This window comes from Symphalangus syndactylus, chromosome 8, assembly GCF_028878055.3.
Source record: "Symphalangus syndactylus isolate Jambi chromosome 8, NHGRI_mSymSyn1-v2.1_pri, whole genome shotgun sequence".
NCBI classification, from domain to species: Eukaryota; Metazoa; Chordata; class Mammalia; order Primates; family Hylobatidae; genus Symphalangus; species Symphalangus syndactylus.
In genome coordinates this window covers 90,197,082-90,213,787 of record NC_072430.2, presented here as the reverse complement: position 1 = coordinate 90,213,787, position 16,706 = coordinate 90,197,082, and the positions used below count along the sequence as shown (strand labels likewise).

The following is a 16,706-nucleotide window of genomic DNA, read 5'->3' as shown; positions in this document are numbered from 1 at the left end:
CAGGCATTGTTTTCTCCTCTGTAGCTATGAAAGTCCTATATGACATTTTCATCCCATATAAGGCTGCTTTGTCTATATGGAAAATCTCTTTAGTGTAGCCACCTTCATCAATAATCTTAGTTAGATCTTCTGGTTAACTTGCTTCAGCTTCTATATGAGCATTTGCTGCTTCACCTTGCATTTTTATGTTATGGAGAAGGCTTCTTTCCTTCAACACTATGAACCAACTTCTAATTTCAAACATTTCTTCTGCGGCTTCCTCACTTCTCTTACCATTTATAGAATCGAAGAGTTAGGTCCTTGCTTTGGATTGGGCTTTGGCTTAAAGAAATGTTGTGGCTAGTCTGATCTATTTAGACCACTGAAACTCTCTCCGTATTAGAAATAAGGCTATTTCTTTTTCTTATCATTCATGTATTCACTTGAGTAGCGCTTTTGATTTCCTTCAGGAATTTTTTTTTAATTCACAATTTGGCTAACTGATGCAAGAGGCTTAGCTTTCAGCCTATCTGGATGTTTGACATGCTTTTCTCACTAAACTTAATTATTTCTAGGCTTTTATTGAAAGTGAGAAACCTGACACTTTTCACTTGAATGCGTAGAGGCATTGTAAGGTTATTTATTGGCCTAAATTTAATATCGTTGTGTCTCAGGGAATATGGTGGCCCAAGGACCGGGAGACAGATGGGGGAATGGCTGGTCAGTGTAGCTGTCAGAAGACACACAACATTTACTGATGAAGTTCTCCATCTCATGCGGGTATGCTTCATGGCACCCCAAAGCAATTACAATATTAACATCAAAGATCACCAATCACAGATCACCATAACAGATATAATAATATAAAAAAGTTTGAAATATTGCCTGAATTACCAAAATGTTACACAGAGACATGAAGTGAGCACATGCTAGTAAAAAGATGATGACATGACAATAGCATTTCTAGAGGGTTTTCTCAAACCTCAAATTTATAAAAATTGAAATATCTACAAAACACAATAAAGCAAAGTGCAATAAAATGAGGTATGCCTATATTTAAATTTTAATTACTGTAATAAAATTAAAAAAAATTTTTTTTACTTATGCTAGACACATTTCATGTGCGTAATAGCACAAGTGACTAATGGCTACCATATTGGACAGTTTAGAGTGAACATTTTCTCCATCACAGAGAGTCCTATTAAATGGCCCTAGTCTAGCCACCAAATACCAAGGATGATTAGCTCTCCTCCTTCACAGAGTAACATCTAAATAAGCATGTATTTCATAGTACTGTTCATTATGTAACTCCTTGAGTATAATCTTAGAAGACATGCAATTAAAAAATTTGTTAGATTGCATTGGTTCTTAGGATTTTTAAAATATTCTAATAATGCTCCAAGTTAGTTTAAATGGATAAACTATTTTGCCTAATATTTAATTTTGAACTTTTGCTATAATATTATTTATTTAGAAATAGAACCCTTGCCTTATTTGGAATAAAGCTAACACTTGTGGATGGCAAAATAACAATAACAAATCTTCTAAAGTAACTCACTGGAAGGATAATGTAAAGGCAGAAAAACTAGGAAAACTTTGATCTGTTTCTTTTTCCTGTCATCTTTCCTCCCCCAAATTAATTCCCTGCATAACTAGGAAACACATGGAGATCTCATTGTACTTGTTGATTTAAAGATAAATTCATTTTTATCCTTTTATTTCTCCTCCTTTACCTTCAATAAAAAAATGAGAGTTTTAGTTAGAAGATTAATACAATATAAGAACATCTATCATTTCATCAGTTAACTACTACTTTATTTTCTCATTCTTTTCACAACCGTATGACATATTTCTACAGTTGATATATTTTATAATGATTGTAATAACCTCAGCTTTGCTGTTTAATTATATTATGCTTGTATATAATGAACTTAATTTACTAAAATAAAGTATACAAGTCTAAAATCCTCAAGATGGAATTCAGAGATCTCCATCCAATGACCCTATCTTACTCCTTTAGCTATTTTCTTCACGGTGCCCACAAATCAAACTCTATTCTAATCTCACTATTTAAGCTACAATTTTTCTATGACTATACTCAAGTCTGACCCATGCTGGAAACTAAAGGACTGCTACCTGAAACCACACAGGAGCATGGAGGTGCTCAGGCTCCTTGCTTGCTCATTGTATCATTCTTTATTCTCTGATATCTGGTGGGCTGCAACCTTAATACGCTGTCAATCTTTGGAAACCACTATACAAACTCAAAGTGTGAGAACCCACATTTCTGTCATAAACACATTCTAACATTATGGAGTGTGAGCTAGGGTTGGCATTGGTGGAGGGTTGGGTGAGATGTGCGCTAATGTTTGATGGGGGAATTAGAGCATAAAAACATTTACCACCTTCTCTACAAATATCATCTATCGACCACTAGTATTTCAATAATGTGTGAATAACAACAACTTTTGCTTTTATACTTCTTTTTCTACTGTCATTTTTTGTTCGGTTAAGATATTTTTAAAAGTATATAATAACGTAAACAGAATAATAAAACCAACCACCATGTTTTTACCATTCAGTTCTATCAGAGTCTAATGTTTTCATTATTGACCTCTGATTTTGATTTTTAAGGGTTTTTTGTTTTCTTGTTTTTTTCTTTTGCTTTAAAGAAATAGAACATTGTAGACACAGTTGAAGTATCATATAAACCTTTTCCAGTATCTTTCCTCCTCATCTTCAGAAAAAAAACTCTAGTCTTAATTTGGTGTTTGGCAGGTTATGTCTCATTTGAGTAGGTGACATTAAGCAAATACCTTAAGGAGGTTTTTGTAGTTATTGGATATGAAAACTTCAGTACATTTTCTGAGGTCTCTTGTCTTATAGCAGAATCACATGTTTAAACATTCTTTTATGAAAGTTTGCATCATTATTTTGCTCTTGCTTTAAAATGATGTTATTTGTGTATAAAATGTCACACTGACTGGTTTTTCCTTTATGAAGAAATATGGAGATATTACTTTATAGATTTATGGGTTCTAATAGCAGGTGAAAAGCTTTCTATCATACTTATTCTTTAATTTTTTAGGATAATCTGTCTTTTCTCTCTGGTAGTTTATAACATTTGTTCCAGCTGCAGTTTAGCTAGAATGTGACTAGCTGTAAACTTGTATTTATTTATTCTGATTGATACAGGAAGTTTATTTTTGATCTCATCATATACACATTTGTGCAAATTTCTCAACCATTCATAATTTCTTCATTATTTTTGGTAACGTTTATCTGATCCACTTCTTTCTTAATTACTTTGTGACATTTATATCTATGTCTCTCTATGCTGTGTTTTAAGTGATTTATTCAGCTCTATTTTTACTACCCAGATTCTTTATTATCCTGTCCATATTTTACATTTAAATTGGGCTATTTCAGTGACTATATTTTTCAACTCGAACAATTCTTCCGAGAAACAATGTTTTTTGTTTCATTTCTTCCTGTCATATTTCATAATTTCCTGTTTCTTGTGACTTTTACAGTTTATAAGGTTTTATTATAAACCTTTGCTATAGTTTGGATATGGTTTATTTTGTCTCCTCCAAACCTCATGTTGAAATTTGAACTCCAATGTTGAAGACGGGGCTGAATGGGAGGTGTTCGGGTCATGAGGCAGATCTCTCATGAATAGATTAATGCCCTTCTATGGTGGTGAGTTCTCACTCTGTTAGTTCTCTGAGAGGTGGTTGTTAAAAAGAGCCTGGCACCTCTCCGCTCTGCTCGTGCTTCTTCTCTCACCATGTGATATCTACACATGCCCTCTTCCATGAGTGGAAGCAGCCTGAGGCCCTCACCAGAGGCAGATGCCCAATCTTGAACTTTCCAGACACCAAATTGTGGACCAATTAAATCTTTTTTCCTTTATAAATTACCCACCCTCAGGTATTTCTTTATAGGATCACAGAACAGACTAAGACAGTATCCAATATAAGTCTTTGACAGATTGTTCTATGAAGTTAAATATCTTCTGGACTGCACACCTATTTCAATGTTAATGTTTAATTGCTGCCTTTCTTAGCATTGAATTTTTCGTATTTTCTTTTTTTGAATTAGTGAGTTTCATGGGTTTTTTCACTCCAACTCTTTAGAGCCAGATCTCCTAGTCTGGGTCTTGGGAACAAGGTGTGTTCTTAGCTGTTCTGATCATGCAGTTTAGTTTTGTCCTTCTGCCTTTTTGCCCGTATCTTTATATCTGTCATAGTTACATTCAGCAGATTGGAAACAGTTTGGATTCGTCTTCCTTAAAGACTATGCTGGTTCTGTCATGAGTCTTCCCGCCTCTTGACATCAGGCCATGTGCCTGTTTCCAGTTGATGTTTCTTTTGGAGCAATACTGATGTCCATTACCTCACCAGAGCCAAACTTGAGATGTTGCCTGTCTCTGGATCAATAGTGCAGCACACTTGCTGATTCAGTCCCATTAGGCAGGGAAGTTGTATTTCTGGACCACAGTAATTTGTCTTATATTTGAGTCCAATCGTAGCACTTTAGTTTTATATTTTTATATTTTACCTATTATTACTTTGTTTATATAGTGTAGAAGTAGGTGCCTTAAAGCATAAACATAACAGTTTTGACTGGAATTTGCCTATTTGACATTGTTTCTTCTCAAAGTATTACATTTAAAATACTGGTCTCAAGGTATTGCATTTAAAAGTGCTACAAAGTGTGTTACTTAGTGAGAATATGCTCAGGGAGATGAACTGCTCCCTCTTTTTGCAGCCAAATTAAGCTACCAACTAAAGCATAATAAAAAAAGTGATATCCCTTTAGTTGTGTCTTCTGGTTATTTGGGGAGCAATAATAATGAAATTCCCAACTCACACCAATAAATATTATTTCATTCATTATTAATAGAGCCTATTTTAGCAACTTCACAGTTTTGTCATTGGAACACTCTTTTACGAAATAAAAGCCTTTGCGTTACAGTTAGTTTTAAACATCTTGAGGGTAAGTCATGGAGTCATTTTTTTTCTGACACCCTCTTATGTAACATATAGGTAAACACACAGATAAACCTTTGAAGTACTCTTTTATTGAGCCTAACTTTTCTGATGTAAGAAAACATTTAAATATCGTCTATTTCTACTTTTTATTTATTTGTGCTTGGATACATTAAGTAATTGGCATAGATTCATACAGCTAATGTAGAGCAGACAGAAATTATCTTGTTTCCATGACTAGATTTGAAGTTCCTGAATCAGAAAACTCAGACCTACACATCTTTATATGCCACATCACACATAGCAAAATGTCTTAAAAATGTTTGCTGATAAAAATTACTAAAAATTACTGTTAAGAGATTATGAGCTTAGAAAATTTAAAAAATAATAACAGAAGAATATTACTTTGTTATGATTACTTGTATTATTTACACTATTGTGATCACTGAGTCTATTCATCCACAAAGCACCTACCATTTTAATGGCAATTAAAAATTAGAAAAAAACTCACATAGAATTGTGTTTTTTTCCTTATCCTGTCTTCCATTCTTTATTTTTTGCAAGTAATTCAATTTTCTATCTCTAAAGCTATTTCTATAGTAACAAAATTGTTTTGTAAACTCTAAAAATGCAAGTGTACTTCCACTGTCGGTGAGGATAGTGTAATGGAGACTCAATTTACTTTTCCACTGTATACAACTAAAAAACTGAGCAAAATATACAAAACAATGGATTTTAAACATTGGACATCAGGAAGCACAGGGATCATAATCCCTGACAGAAAAGAAAAAAAAGAAATGAGCCTTATGATTCTCCGCATTTTGTATTGCCTGGAAGAAGTTTGTGGCTCACAGAGTGAGGAAGGGAGACTAAACATAGGCTGGTGGTCTCTCTGAGTTGAAGAAACAGAACACTCAGGTGGTATCCCTGAGTGAAAGCGACTAGAATTCATGGGTAAGGAACTAGAAAGATGGTAGCTTCCCAGAGAGGTTCTGGAGATACGTAGAGGAATCTTCTTTAGTCTTTTCCTGAGTACTAATGTTCACATACTTTAGCAGAAACCACTGAACTCAAGTAAAAAATTTAAATAATTAATTAAATGTAACTAATTAATTAAATAGTAAAAAATTTAATTAAACAACTTCCAGAGCTCACACAAGGCTAGACATAAAGTTGCCATCAACCAGAGAAGAGTTTGTAATCTGTATTCTATAGAGTCTTCTGAAGGGCATCACCTTGATGGATGTACAAATACAACACATCCTAAGAAACTTAACTGGAAAACTTCACAAACAAAAATTATTTAAAGGAAATACTTTAATATAGCACTGAACAATGTATTACTTAATTTAGGATTTAATAGAAAATTACGAGGCATAAAAGAAAGACTATAATCTGCCTATGTCAAAAAAATGATTTTCAGATTTTACCCTGCTTTCAAACTAATGAATTAGCCTTTTACAGTTTCTTTTTTTTTTGTTTTGTTTTTGTTTTTTTTTTGTTTTTTTTTTTTTTTTTTTTTTTATTATACTTTAGGGTTTTAGGGTACATGTGCACAATGTGCAGGTTTGTTACATATGTATCCATGTGCCATGTTGATTTCCTGCACCCATTAACTCGTCATTTAGCATTAGGTGTATCTCCTAATGCTGTCCCTCCGCCCCCACCCCCCACCCCACAACAGTCCCCGGAGCGTGATGTTCCCCTTCCTGTGTCCATGAGTTCTCATTGTTCAATTCCCACCTATGAGTGAGAACATGCGGTGTTTGGTTTTTTGTCCTTGCGATAGTTTACTGAGAATGATGTTTTCCAGTTTCATCCATGTCCCTACAAAGGACACGAACTCATCATTTTTTATGGCTGCATAGTATTCCATGGTGTATATGTGCCACATTTTCTTAATCCAGTCTATCGTTGTTGGACATTTGGGTTGGTTCCAACTCTTTGCTATTGTGAATATTTCATAGATGCTAGTAGAAGACATGACATTCCTGTGTTAAAGACAAAGAACTTTATTACTTATGTCACAGTGACCTGCAAAGAGCTTTGTGTTCACTGCACTTCCTTTGCTTCCTCTCCTTACAAGTCCCGTAGGGGGCAATGCAAAAGTCAACACAAGTGGACACACAATAGATCTGTGGGACAGCTGTGGAATCCATGGCTTAGGAAACTCAAAATCATGTAAGGTACTGCTAGAAAATCTGTCCTATCTTTGTTCCGGAGGAAGACATTATCTTTACTATCATAGGCAGGAAACAAATGTGTCCTCTTATTATAAGGAGAACACTCTAAAATAATGACAAAAAGTACAGTATAGTAAGTACATTTTTAAAAAGTTAACTGTAAAGCAGTCTCAGGCGGGTCTTTCAGGAGGTAATCCTGAAGAAAGTATTATTATCCTAGGAGATGACAACTTCGTGAGTGTTATTGCCCCTAAAGACCTTCCAGTGGAACAAGAGGTGGAGGTGGAAAACAGTGATATTGATGATCCTGACTCTGTGCAGGCCAAGGCTAGTGTGTGTGTTTGTCTTAGTTTAAAATAAGGTTTAAAAATTAAAAATATTTTTTTAAATAGAAAAGAGCTTATAGAATAAAAATATAAAGAAAGAAATTTTTTTGTACAGCCGTACAATGTGTTTGTCTTCTAAGTGTTATGAAAAACAGTAGAAAAGCTAAGAAAGTTAAAAAGTTTGTAAAGTAAAAAAATTACTGAAAGCTAAGGTTAATTTATTTTTATGAATATAATTTATTTTTATTTAAAAAATTAATTTAGTGTAGCCTAAGTGTACAAAGTTTATAAAGTCTACAATAGTGTGCAGTAATGTCCTAGGCCTTCACATTTACTCACTCACAGACTCACCCAGAGCAACTTCTAGTCCTACAAACTCCATTCGTAGTAAAGCCTCTATACATTTGTATCATTTTAAGATCTTTTATACTGTATTTTTTCTGTATCTTTTCTATGTTTAGAAACATGAATATTTACCTCTTTATTACAATGTTTAGAAACATAAATACTTACCTTTTTATTATAATTACCTACAGTTTTGGTATAGTAACATGCTGTATAGGTTTGTAGCCTAGGAGCAACAGGCTATACATACAGTAGTAGCCTCTCCCATCTAGGTTTGTGTGAGTACACTCTATGATGTTCTCACAATAACAAAATTGCCTAACGATGCATTTCTCAGAATATATCCTCAGTGTTAAGCAATGCATGAATGTGTATAGATTTTCCTGTTGTGATGTCTGTCTTTTATGCATGCATACAATTACTTTGAGTTGTTATTCTTTATCTGAAAAAAATTCAATGAATGTAAGTTACATATGTTTATGTAAAACATAATGTAAGCAACTTTTATTAATGTTCTCATTTTGCTTAGGTGTTAAGATACAGGCTAAATAGATTTTATTAATGATTGCTTCTATTACTGTTCTTATTTTTAAATTTTTTTTATTACATGTTAAATTCTGGGATACATGTGTAGAATGTGCAGGTTTGTTACATAGTGCCATGGTGGTTTGCTGTACCTATCAACCTGTCATCTGCATTAGATATTTCTCCTAATGCAATCCCTCCCCTAACCCCCGACTCCCCAACTGACCCCAGTGTGTGATGTTTCACTCCCTCTGCCCATATGCTCTCATTGTTCAACTCCCAGTTATGAGTGAGAACATGCAGTGTTTGGTTTTCTGTTCCTGTGTTACTTTGTTGAGAATTATGGTTTCCAGCTTCATTCATGTCCCTGCAAAGGACATGAACTCATTTTTTTTTAAGGCTGCATAGTATTCCATGGTGTATATGTGCCACATTTTCTTTATCCAGTCTATCATTGATAGACATTAGGGTTGGTTCCAAGTCTTTGCTATTGTGAATAGTGCTGCAATAAACATATGTGTGCATATGCCTTTATAGTAAAATGATTTATAATCCTTTGGATATATACCCAGCAATGGGATTGCTGGGTCAAATGGTATTTCTGGTTGTAGATCCTTGAGGAATTGCCACACTGTGTTCCACAATGGTTGAATTAATTTACACTCCCACCAACAGTGTAAAAGCATTCCTATTTCTCCACATCCTCTCCAGCATGTGTTGCTTCCTGACTTTTAAATGATCGCCATTCTATCTGGTGTGAGATGGTATCTCATTGTGATTTTGATTTGCATTTCTCTAAAAACCAATGATGATGAACTTTTTTTCATATGTTTGTTGGCTGCATAAATGTATTCTTTTGAAAAGTGTCTGTTCATATTCTTTGCCCACTTTTTGATGGTGTTTGTTTTTTTCTTGTAGATTTGTTTAAGTTCTTTGTCGATTCTGGATATTAGCCCTTTGTCAGATAAATAGATTGCAAAAATTTTCTCCCATTCTGTAGGTTGCCTGTTCCCTCTGATGATAGTTTCTTTTGCTGTGCAGAAGCTCTTTAGTTTAATTAGATCCCATTTCTCAATTTTGGCTTTTGTTGCAATTGCTTTTGATGTTTTAGTCATGAAGTCTTTGCCCATGCCAATGTCCTGAATGGTATTGTCTAGGTTTTCTTCTAGGGTTTTTGTGGTTTTAAGTTTTACATTTAAATCTTTAATCCATCTTGAGTTAATTTTCATATAAGGTGTCAGGAAGGGGTCCAGTTTCAGCTTTCGGTATATGGCTAGACAGTTTTCTCTACACCATTTATTAAATAGAGAATCCTTTCCCCATTGCTTGTTTTTGTCAGATTTGTCAAAGATCAGATGACTGTAGATGTGTGGTGTTATTTCTGGGGCCTCCGTTCTCTTCCAGTGATCTATGTTACTAGTACCGTGCTGTTTTGGTTACTGTAGTCTTGTAGTATAGTTTGAAGTCAGGTAGTGTGATGCCTCCAGCTTTGTTCTTTTTGCTTAGGATTGTCTTGGCTCTATGGGCTCTTTTTTAGTTCCCTATAAAATTTAAAGTAGGAAATTTGAAAATGTTAACATGATAAAACTGTGATAAAACTGTGACATTGGTATGTAGTCAGAATAACCAAAGGCATGTTTGAAAACTGTTATAAATATTGTAAACCAAACTAATTTTGTAAACAATTTAAATATGTTCACTATGAAGATTATCTCAATGACTAATTATATTATTGAAATCTAGCAAAATTACATTGGATGTCAACTATATTACTAACTAAGATGGGGTTTCAAGATTAAAATGATAATAACCTGTGAGTCTAGATTTGAAGAATAAAAGGTATAATAGATTTTTAAATGAAACTTTTTTGTCTTGCCCAAGTTACAGATTGACAATTACTGCTCAAATAGTTAACTAAAGTCATGTGTTTCTTGCATTTCACTTACTAGCACAGTTTTTAAAGTATCTAGTGTATATAAGGACAAGCCATTCTCAGTCAAGCATAAAACTGAATCTGAGGTAAGTTTCATAGAATTTGAAATAATGGTTATTATTCACATAAATAGCAATGTTATTTTCATGTTCATTGTTGTAAAAATTTCTGTTTAAACTTTTTATAAACATTTTTTCTCATCTAATATTCATAGAACGTGTGTGGGATGGGAGATACAATTTCCTTTAACAGAAGACAAAGAAGATTTAAATAGGTCTTATCATTTATCCCAAATTATATAAATTGCCAGAGCCAGGATATGAATACATGTTGGCTTGACTTCAATAACCATGTTTTTTCATTTATGTCAGTATGCTCCCTATATGTTAATAGTTAGTTTTGAATAGGGGTCAGAAAACTATGGCCTATGGGTCAAACCTGGTGCACCATTAGTTTTGTAAATAGAGTTTATTGTTACACAGTCACACTCATCCTTTTATGAATTGCTTATGGCTGTTCTTGAGCTACAGTGGTAGAGTTGAATAGTTGTGAAAGGGATCATATGGCTCACAATGCCAACAATGTTTACTATTTGCCTCTTTATGGAAAAAGTTTGCTAACTCCTGGTTTAGAATAATTTGTTACTTAAGTCTATGAATTCATTACAAAGTTAATATATGTCATTAAGGGGAAACGGAAGTGAATCACATTTTCTTCATTATTCCCTGGGGCATGAAATTCTCAAGAAGTTAGTTTGGGGAGAGAAAAATCCATGTGTACCTTACTGGAGATTTATGCATAGAGAGCTGAGCCCTAGATAATGGGGCAGCAGTTCCCCTTTAAAAAGGAAAGGTGTTCTGGAATAATCCAGAGGAGGGGAAGGACTAAAGAAACTTGCAACTGTGCTGGCCTGAAGAATTAAACTTGGAGAATTCGTGTGCCAAATGATGTCAAACAAAGTCACTGTGCACTTGGCCAGATGAGGAGGAAGTGTTGACAAACAGCAGGCAGATATAAGTTTAGCTACTTGATAATCTTGGATATAAACAGCAATGATTTTCAGTTTGATATTGAGTCAGAGTGCATCTGCTTGTTTTGAATAGAGAAATGTTTCAGTAAAAAATAAGTACTGATGGTTTTTAAAATATTCTAATCATGAAGCTAATTAAAAAAAAATAGTCTTTCAATGGTTTCCTAGAAACTGTATTATTTTGTCAGAGAAAAAAATCTCTGAGACAGTTCTAAAAATATATTTGATCGCCTAAATATTCCTCAGATAGTGTGTGTTTTACTTGAACCACACAAAATCTGTGCTAACCTTGAATTTTTATCAGCTTAGAAACTTTAATATGAAAAGCTTAAGTACTCTCCCTTCTCCTCCCCAGAGTAATGGGAAAATTGAAGAGATAACATGAACCCCACCATTTTATCCTATAGTATGGGAACTTAACCCCAAATTAATTAAAATGGCACATCAAATCAGGAAGTAATTATATGACATGTCACAATTATGTTCTTCCTAGATCTCTACCATATAAAAATTAAATAAAGATATTGGGATCTAATGACTTAGACCTCTAAAAGAAAGGGCAGAGTTTCAAAACCTTAAAATAACACAAATATTTCATTCTAACAATTTTCATTCTTCTTTCTTGGCATATTCTCAGTGAATCATGATGTCATTACCAATTTCTTTTTCAAACATTTATTCACTCATTCACTCCCTCGATTATAGGTAAGAGATCTAAGAAAGATAGGGACTAAGTAAGTAGTAAAGGTTAAAAATTAAACATTACTGAAGAGTTTATAACCCTTTCCCATTTATAGAAGGATACAAGGTCTCTATCCTTCTTAGAAGACATTTTTTTCATGCTGCTGAAAAAGATTAGATTTCTATATATAATAAAGAGGTAGCGAGATAATTGAGTAAGAAATGAAGAGGATAGTTGATTAGCTGGAGGTAAAATTCAGATTGTTTTAGGCAGAGAAAAGTGAAAGAAAGATTAGAGCCATCACATTGTTGAATGAATCTTTAGGGGAAAAATTGCAATAAGCAGATTTCTTTTGATAAGTTTGCTATGTATTGATAATGTTACTCTCAGTACTCAGTAATGCTTCTTGGTCAGAATTTTTATTTAATTGTACCAGCATGGAATGATGTGCCTTTGAGCAACAACAAAATAAGCATTGAATTGTAGTCTATGTTGATAAATGCTAAGAAGAATAAATACAGATTACTGTGACATCATAATTTAATTAATTATTAAGGTATCATTGAGGAAACAAAATATGAGACTTGAATAGGAATTATCCAATTATTCAAGAAAGTTTGGGGTGGGCAGAACATATTTTTGGTGTCTTTGGTAGGAGCAGTTTTGATACAATGGTAAAGGTAGAAGCCAAATGGAGAGTCAGTTCAGATTCAACATGGGCTTAGGAGATAAAGTAGCATATATAAAGATTCTCCCCAATAAATTTGACTTGAAATGAAAAAGAAAATATTATAGCTTATGGAAAGTAATATGGGATTCAAGGAGAGATTTATTTTTCTTTAATATGAGAGATGCCAGAGAATGTTTGAATACTCACAGACAACGATGTGTAGAAAGGGAAGATATAGTCAGTGGATGTGACTAAAAAATGAGTAAGATAGGGTCCCAAATACAACGAGAGTGCTAGGATTATAGAAGAAGGGAAACCACAACTCTGACATCCATTATAACAAGAGTGAATAAAGACAGTATTGGTGACTGTTCAGGTTAAGTTTGCAGTTTGGTGATGAGATGAGTTGAGTTCTTATCTGATGGCTTCAAGATTTTACAAAATAGTAATTGAGGTCATCAGCTAAAAAGTGTGATGAAAAGATGAAGGGAGTGAGAGGTTTGGTTAGTGTGGAAAATGCATTGAAAAGTCATTGATATAAATATTTTAGCACCGTATGAAAATAGAGTAAGATTGATGGACATTGTTGACTACTCAATTAATACTGACTATTTTGAATATATAATACCAATCTATGTGATTTTATTTAACAACCCTCAGTTGGCAGGATGTAAGCTCAAAGGAAATCAGTAGGATCTTGACCAACATGCGAGAAGCGATGGAGAGAGGGACATAGAAATTAAAGACATTGATAACAAAATGATTTTAATGATTGTCTCTGGAACTTAAGAAAAAAAAAAGCTGAGGTTCTGAGCACTAAAAACATTTTATAGTAAAAGCTGAAGAGGGGCATATGTAACTATGACTTTCTGCTGTGAAGACATCTAGGCTCTTTTATTTTTAATTTCCCCCACTGATTCATTCTCTGGAACAGTCTCATAAAATACACATTTCACTTTGTAATTATTCATAACAATGACTGTGACATTACAGTGCATTGCAAACCTGTAATGATACAAATCTTGAAGAAGGCAATGTGGAATGAAAGCAGCTTTGCTCACAGTGACCATTCTTCACTAGAAAATAGACAAATCTTCTCTTCTACTCATAAAGTGGATATTACATGCATTTGTTTATTATTTTGTCTTTTTCTTTAAAACATATCATTTCCTTCCATATTTTAACCCCTCTAGTCTTTAAGTTTTGTTGTTGTTGTTTGTTTGTTTTTTTTATTTTTTATTTTTATTTTTATTTATTTTTTTTGAGGCAGAGTCCTGCTCTGTCGCCCAGGCTGGAGTGCAGTGGCGCGATCTCGGCTCACTGCAAGCTCCGCCTCCTGGGTTCACGCCATTCTCCTGCCTCAGCCTCTCTGAGTAGCTGGGACTACAGGCGCCCACCACCATGCCCGGCTAATTTTTTTTTGTATTTTTAGTAGAGACGGGGTTTCACCGTGGTCTCGATCTCCTGACCTCGTGATCTGCCCGCCTCGGCCTCCCAAAGTGCTGGGATTACAAGCGTGAGCCACCGCGCCCGGCCTGTTTTTTATTTTTTGAGACAGAATCTCACTCTGTTGCCCAGGCTGGAGTGCAGTGGCATGAGCTCAACTCACTGCAACCTACACCTCTCGGGTTCAAGCGATTCTCCTGCCTCAGCCTGCTAGCTGGGATTACAGGCGCACGCCACCACACCTGGCTAATTTTTGTATTTTTAGTAGAGATGGGGTTTTGCCATGTTTATCGGGCTGGTCTCAAACTCCTGACCTCATGATCTGCCCTCCTCGGCCTCCCAAAGTGCTGGGATTACAGGTGTGAACCACCACACCCAGCCATTTTTAAGTTGTTGAATATGACATGCCATATCTGAAATATGATGCCAGCCCAAGAAAGGTAAGCCTCATCTTTGATGAACGTAGAAAACTGAAAATGCTTCCTGCATTATTTGAAACAGAAGTATTTTGAAACTAGTTTATATTTTAAATTATTTATTAGGAAATTAATAGAATTAGAAGATTATAAAACCACAGAATTTTAGATCTTGAGCATATGTAGATGTCCTCTTTTCTGTTTTACAGATAAGAACAGAATAAGTGGTTTGCATTTACAATTTATTACTGTAATGAGTGAAACAGAATTCAACTATTTCTATGCCCCAACTTAGTAATGTTTTTCTATTAGGTAATATTACAGTTATATGAAACATGACTTTCATTTTAGGGCCAACTTTTAACTTTGGATTTTTAAATATTGAAGTAGAAAATAGATTGATATAGATATTATGTATTGATATAGATTGCATGTATTATGAACCAAGTGACAGAACTGAAATTAGAATTTATGGCAGATCTCACACCTCTAAGTATTCATGGCCATTTAAATATGAGAAACGTCTTTTTTGCTGACCATAGTTTTTTATCTAGTATGTCTGGTATTCTTGATGAATGTGAAATATTTATTATGTTTCAGAATTAAAATGGGTAAAATATAGTGGCAGACTCAAATGATTGCAATTATACTAAAGACAAAAAAGTTGAAGTATCATTATTCTTTAGTTACCTGCTAATATTACAAGAATTATTCCAAACATCTTTATTTCCATTATATAATTATATATGTAATTATATAATATATTATATTTAACATATGCATATACTTGGCATGTCTTATATATAATTCTCATGATATCTTTCTTTTGCAGACATACAGACACTCTAAAAGCTCAAGAGATCAATTATTCAACTTCAAGAACTGAAATTTGAACATAGATTTTGAGCTTCCAAATCAGGTGCATTTTCTACTATTTCACAAGGATCTCTCTCTGTCTCTGTCTCTGTCTCTCTCTCTACATATACGTATATATATATATAAAAAGTTGTGTTTATTTTGGTAAAATGGGCAGGACAATGTCTTTATTAGGTATAGCCCCATATATATGTATACATATATATATTTACAAAATATATCTTCATATTTTTTACCAAATATACATACTAAATATTATATCCAAATATATGTTCATATAGTTGGATATATATAATATTATATATTTTAACCAAATTATTGTGAGAAGAAAGCATATATAAAAACCGCAAAAATGAATTTTTTATAGAGAGGCAATAGTAAGTTAAATGTAAAATTTTGATTACAACTTGGAAAGTTACATTTGTGGACACCTGCATCTCACATGTAAAGTCAATTTGGTGGTTATATCTCTAATAATGAAATTCAAGAATGCAGTGTGTCCATTAGGTATCAGTATGGTTTCTCTCACTCTCTCTCTCTTTTTTTAAAGCAGCTACACAGGGATATTCATCCAAGCAGAAAGATAATACTGGAGTTCCAAACTGGAAGCTGAATAGCAAAAGGAAGAAAAGCACTTCACATAAAATAGTCAGGCATGCTTTCAGGACTAACTAAACCTGGTGAGGAAACAGGAATGATAATAGTATCTGAAAATTTGTTGCCTGTTATCATAATTAGTTTTGGGGTATTAAGAAGTAAAAAGAATACACAGATTTCAAGATGACTGTATGAAAAACCCCATGTCTAAATTAATGGTCACAGTGATACAGCAGGTATTACCAAGAATGTAGACAAAACTACATAATTTTGTATAGCATTTGTTAAAGCCTGGCTTAAATAAGACAAACTTCTAAATTAACCTTTTTATAATCCTCCATTGTCTATCAAAGAAAGCACACTGTTTTGTTAAGCCCTTTCATAACACGTTTCAAACCTATATCTCTGAATTTTCTCTTTAAACTTTATGAAATCTATCTTGTTAAACTTGTAATTCCTCAAACATATTTAGTGTTTTGTGATTTGTCATTTCCTTTTGCCTAAACCACCCTTTCAGCTTTTTGCTTTCTTTGCTCATCATTCAAGTCCATTTTAATGTCCAAATCTGTCTTATGTATTGAGTCTTTCTTGAAGAAAGAAAGATTTGGTTTTTAAAAGGAAAAGCATATTCAGCATCTCTAACTGTATATGCTCTCCGTTTTCTTAACCTCTCCCGGACCTGTCTTTTTCATCAGATTTTCAGT

The 16,706-nt window shown here is 33.8% G+C and overlaps 1 long non-coding RNA gene across 1 annotated transcript in view; it reads left to right on the top strand.

Moving 5' to 3' along the window:
• The window catches only part of LOC129488151 (uncharacterized), a 157,348-nt gene that overhangs the window by 87,096 nt on the left and 53,546 nt on the right, over positions 1-16,706 (top strand). Inside the window, exon 2 of the long non-coding RNA XR_008659601.2 lies at positions 15,362-15,448. This is a non-coding gene — a long non-coding RNA (uncharacterized lncRNA). The remainder of the gene's footprint in view (positions 1-15,361; positions 15,449-16,706) is intronic.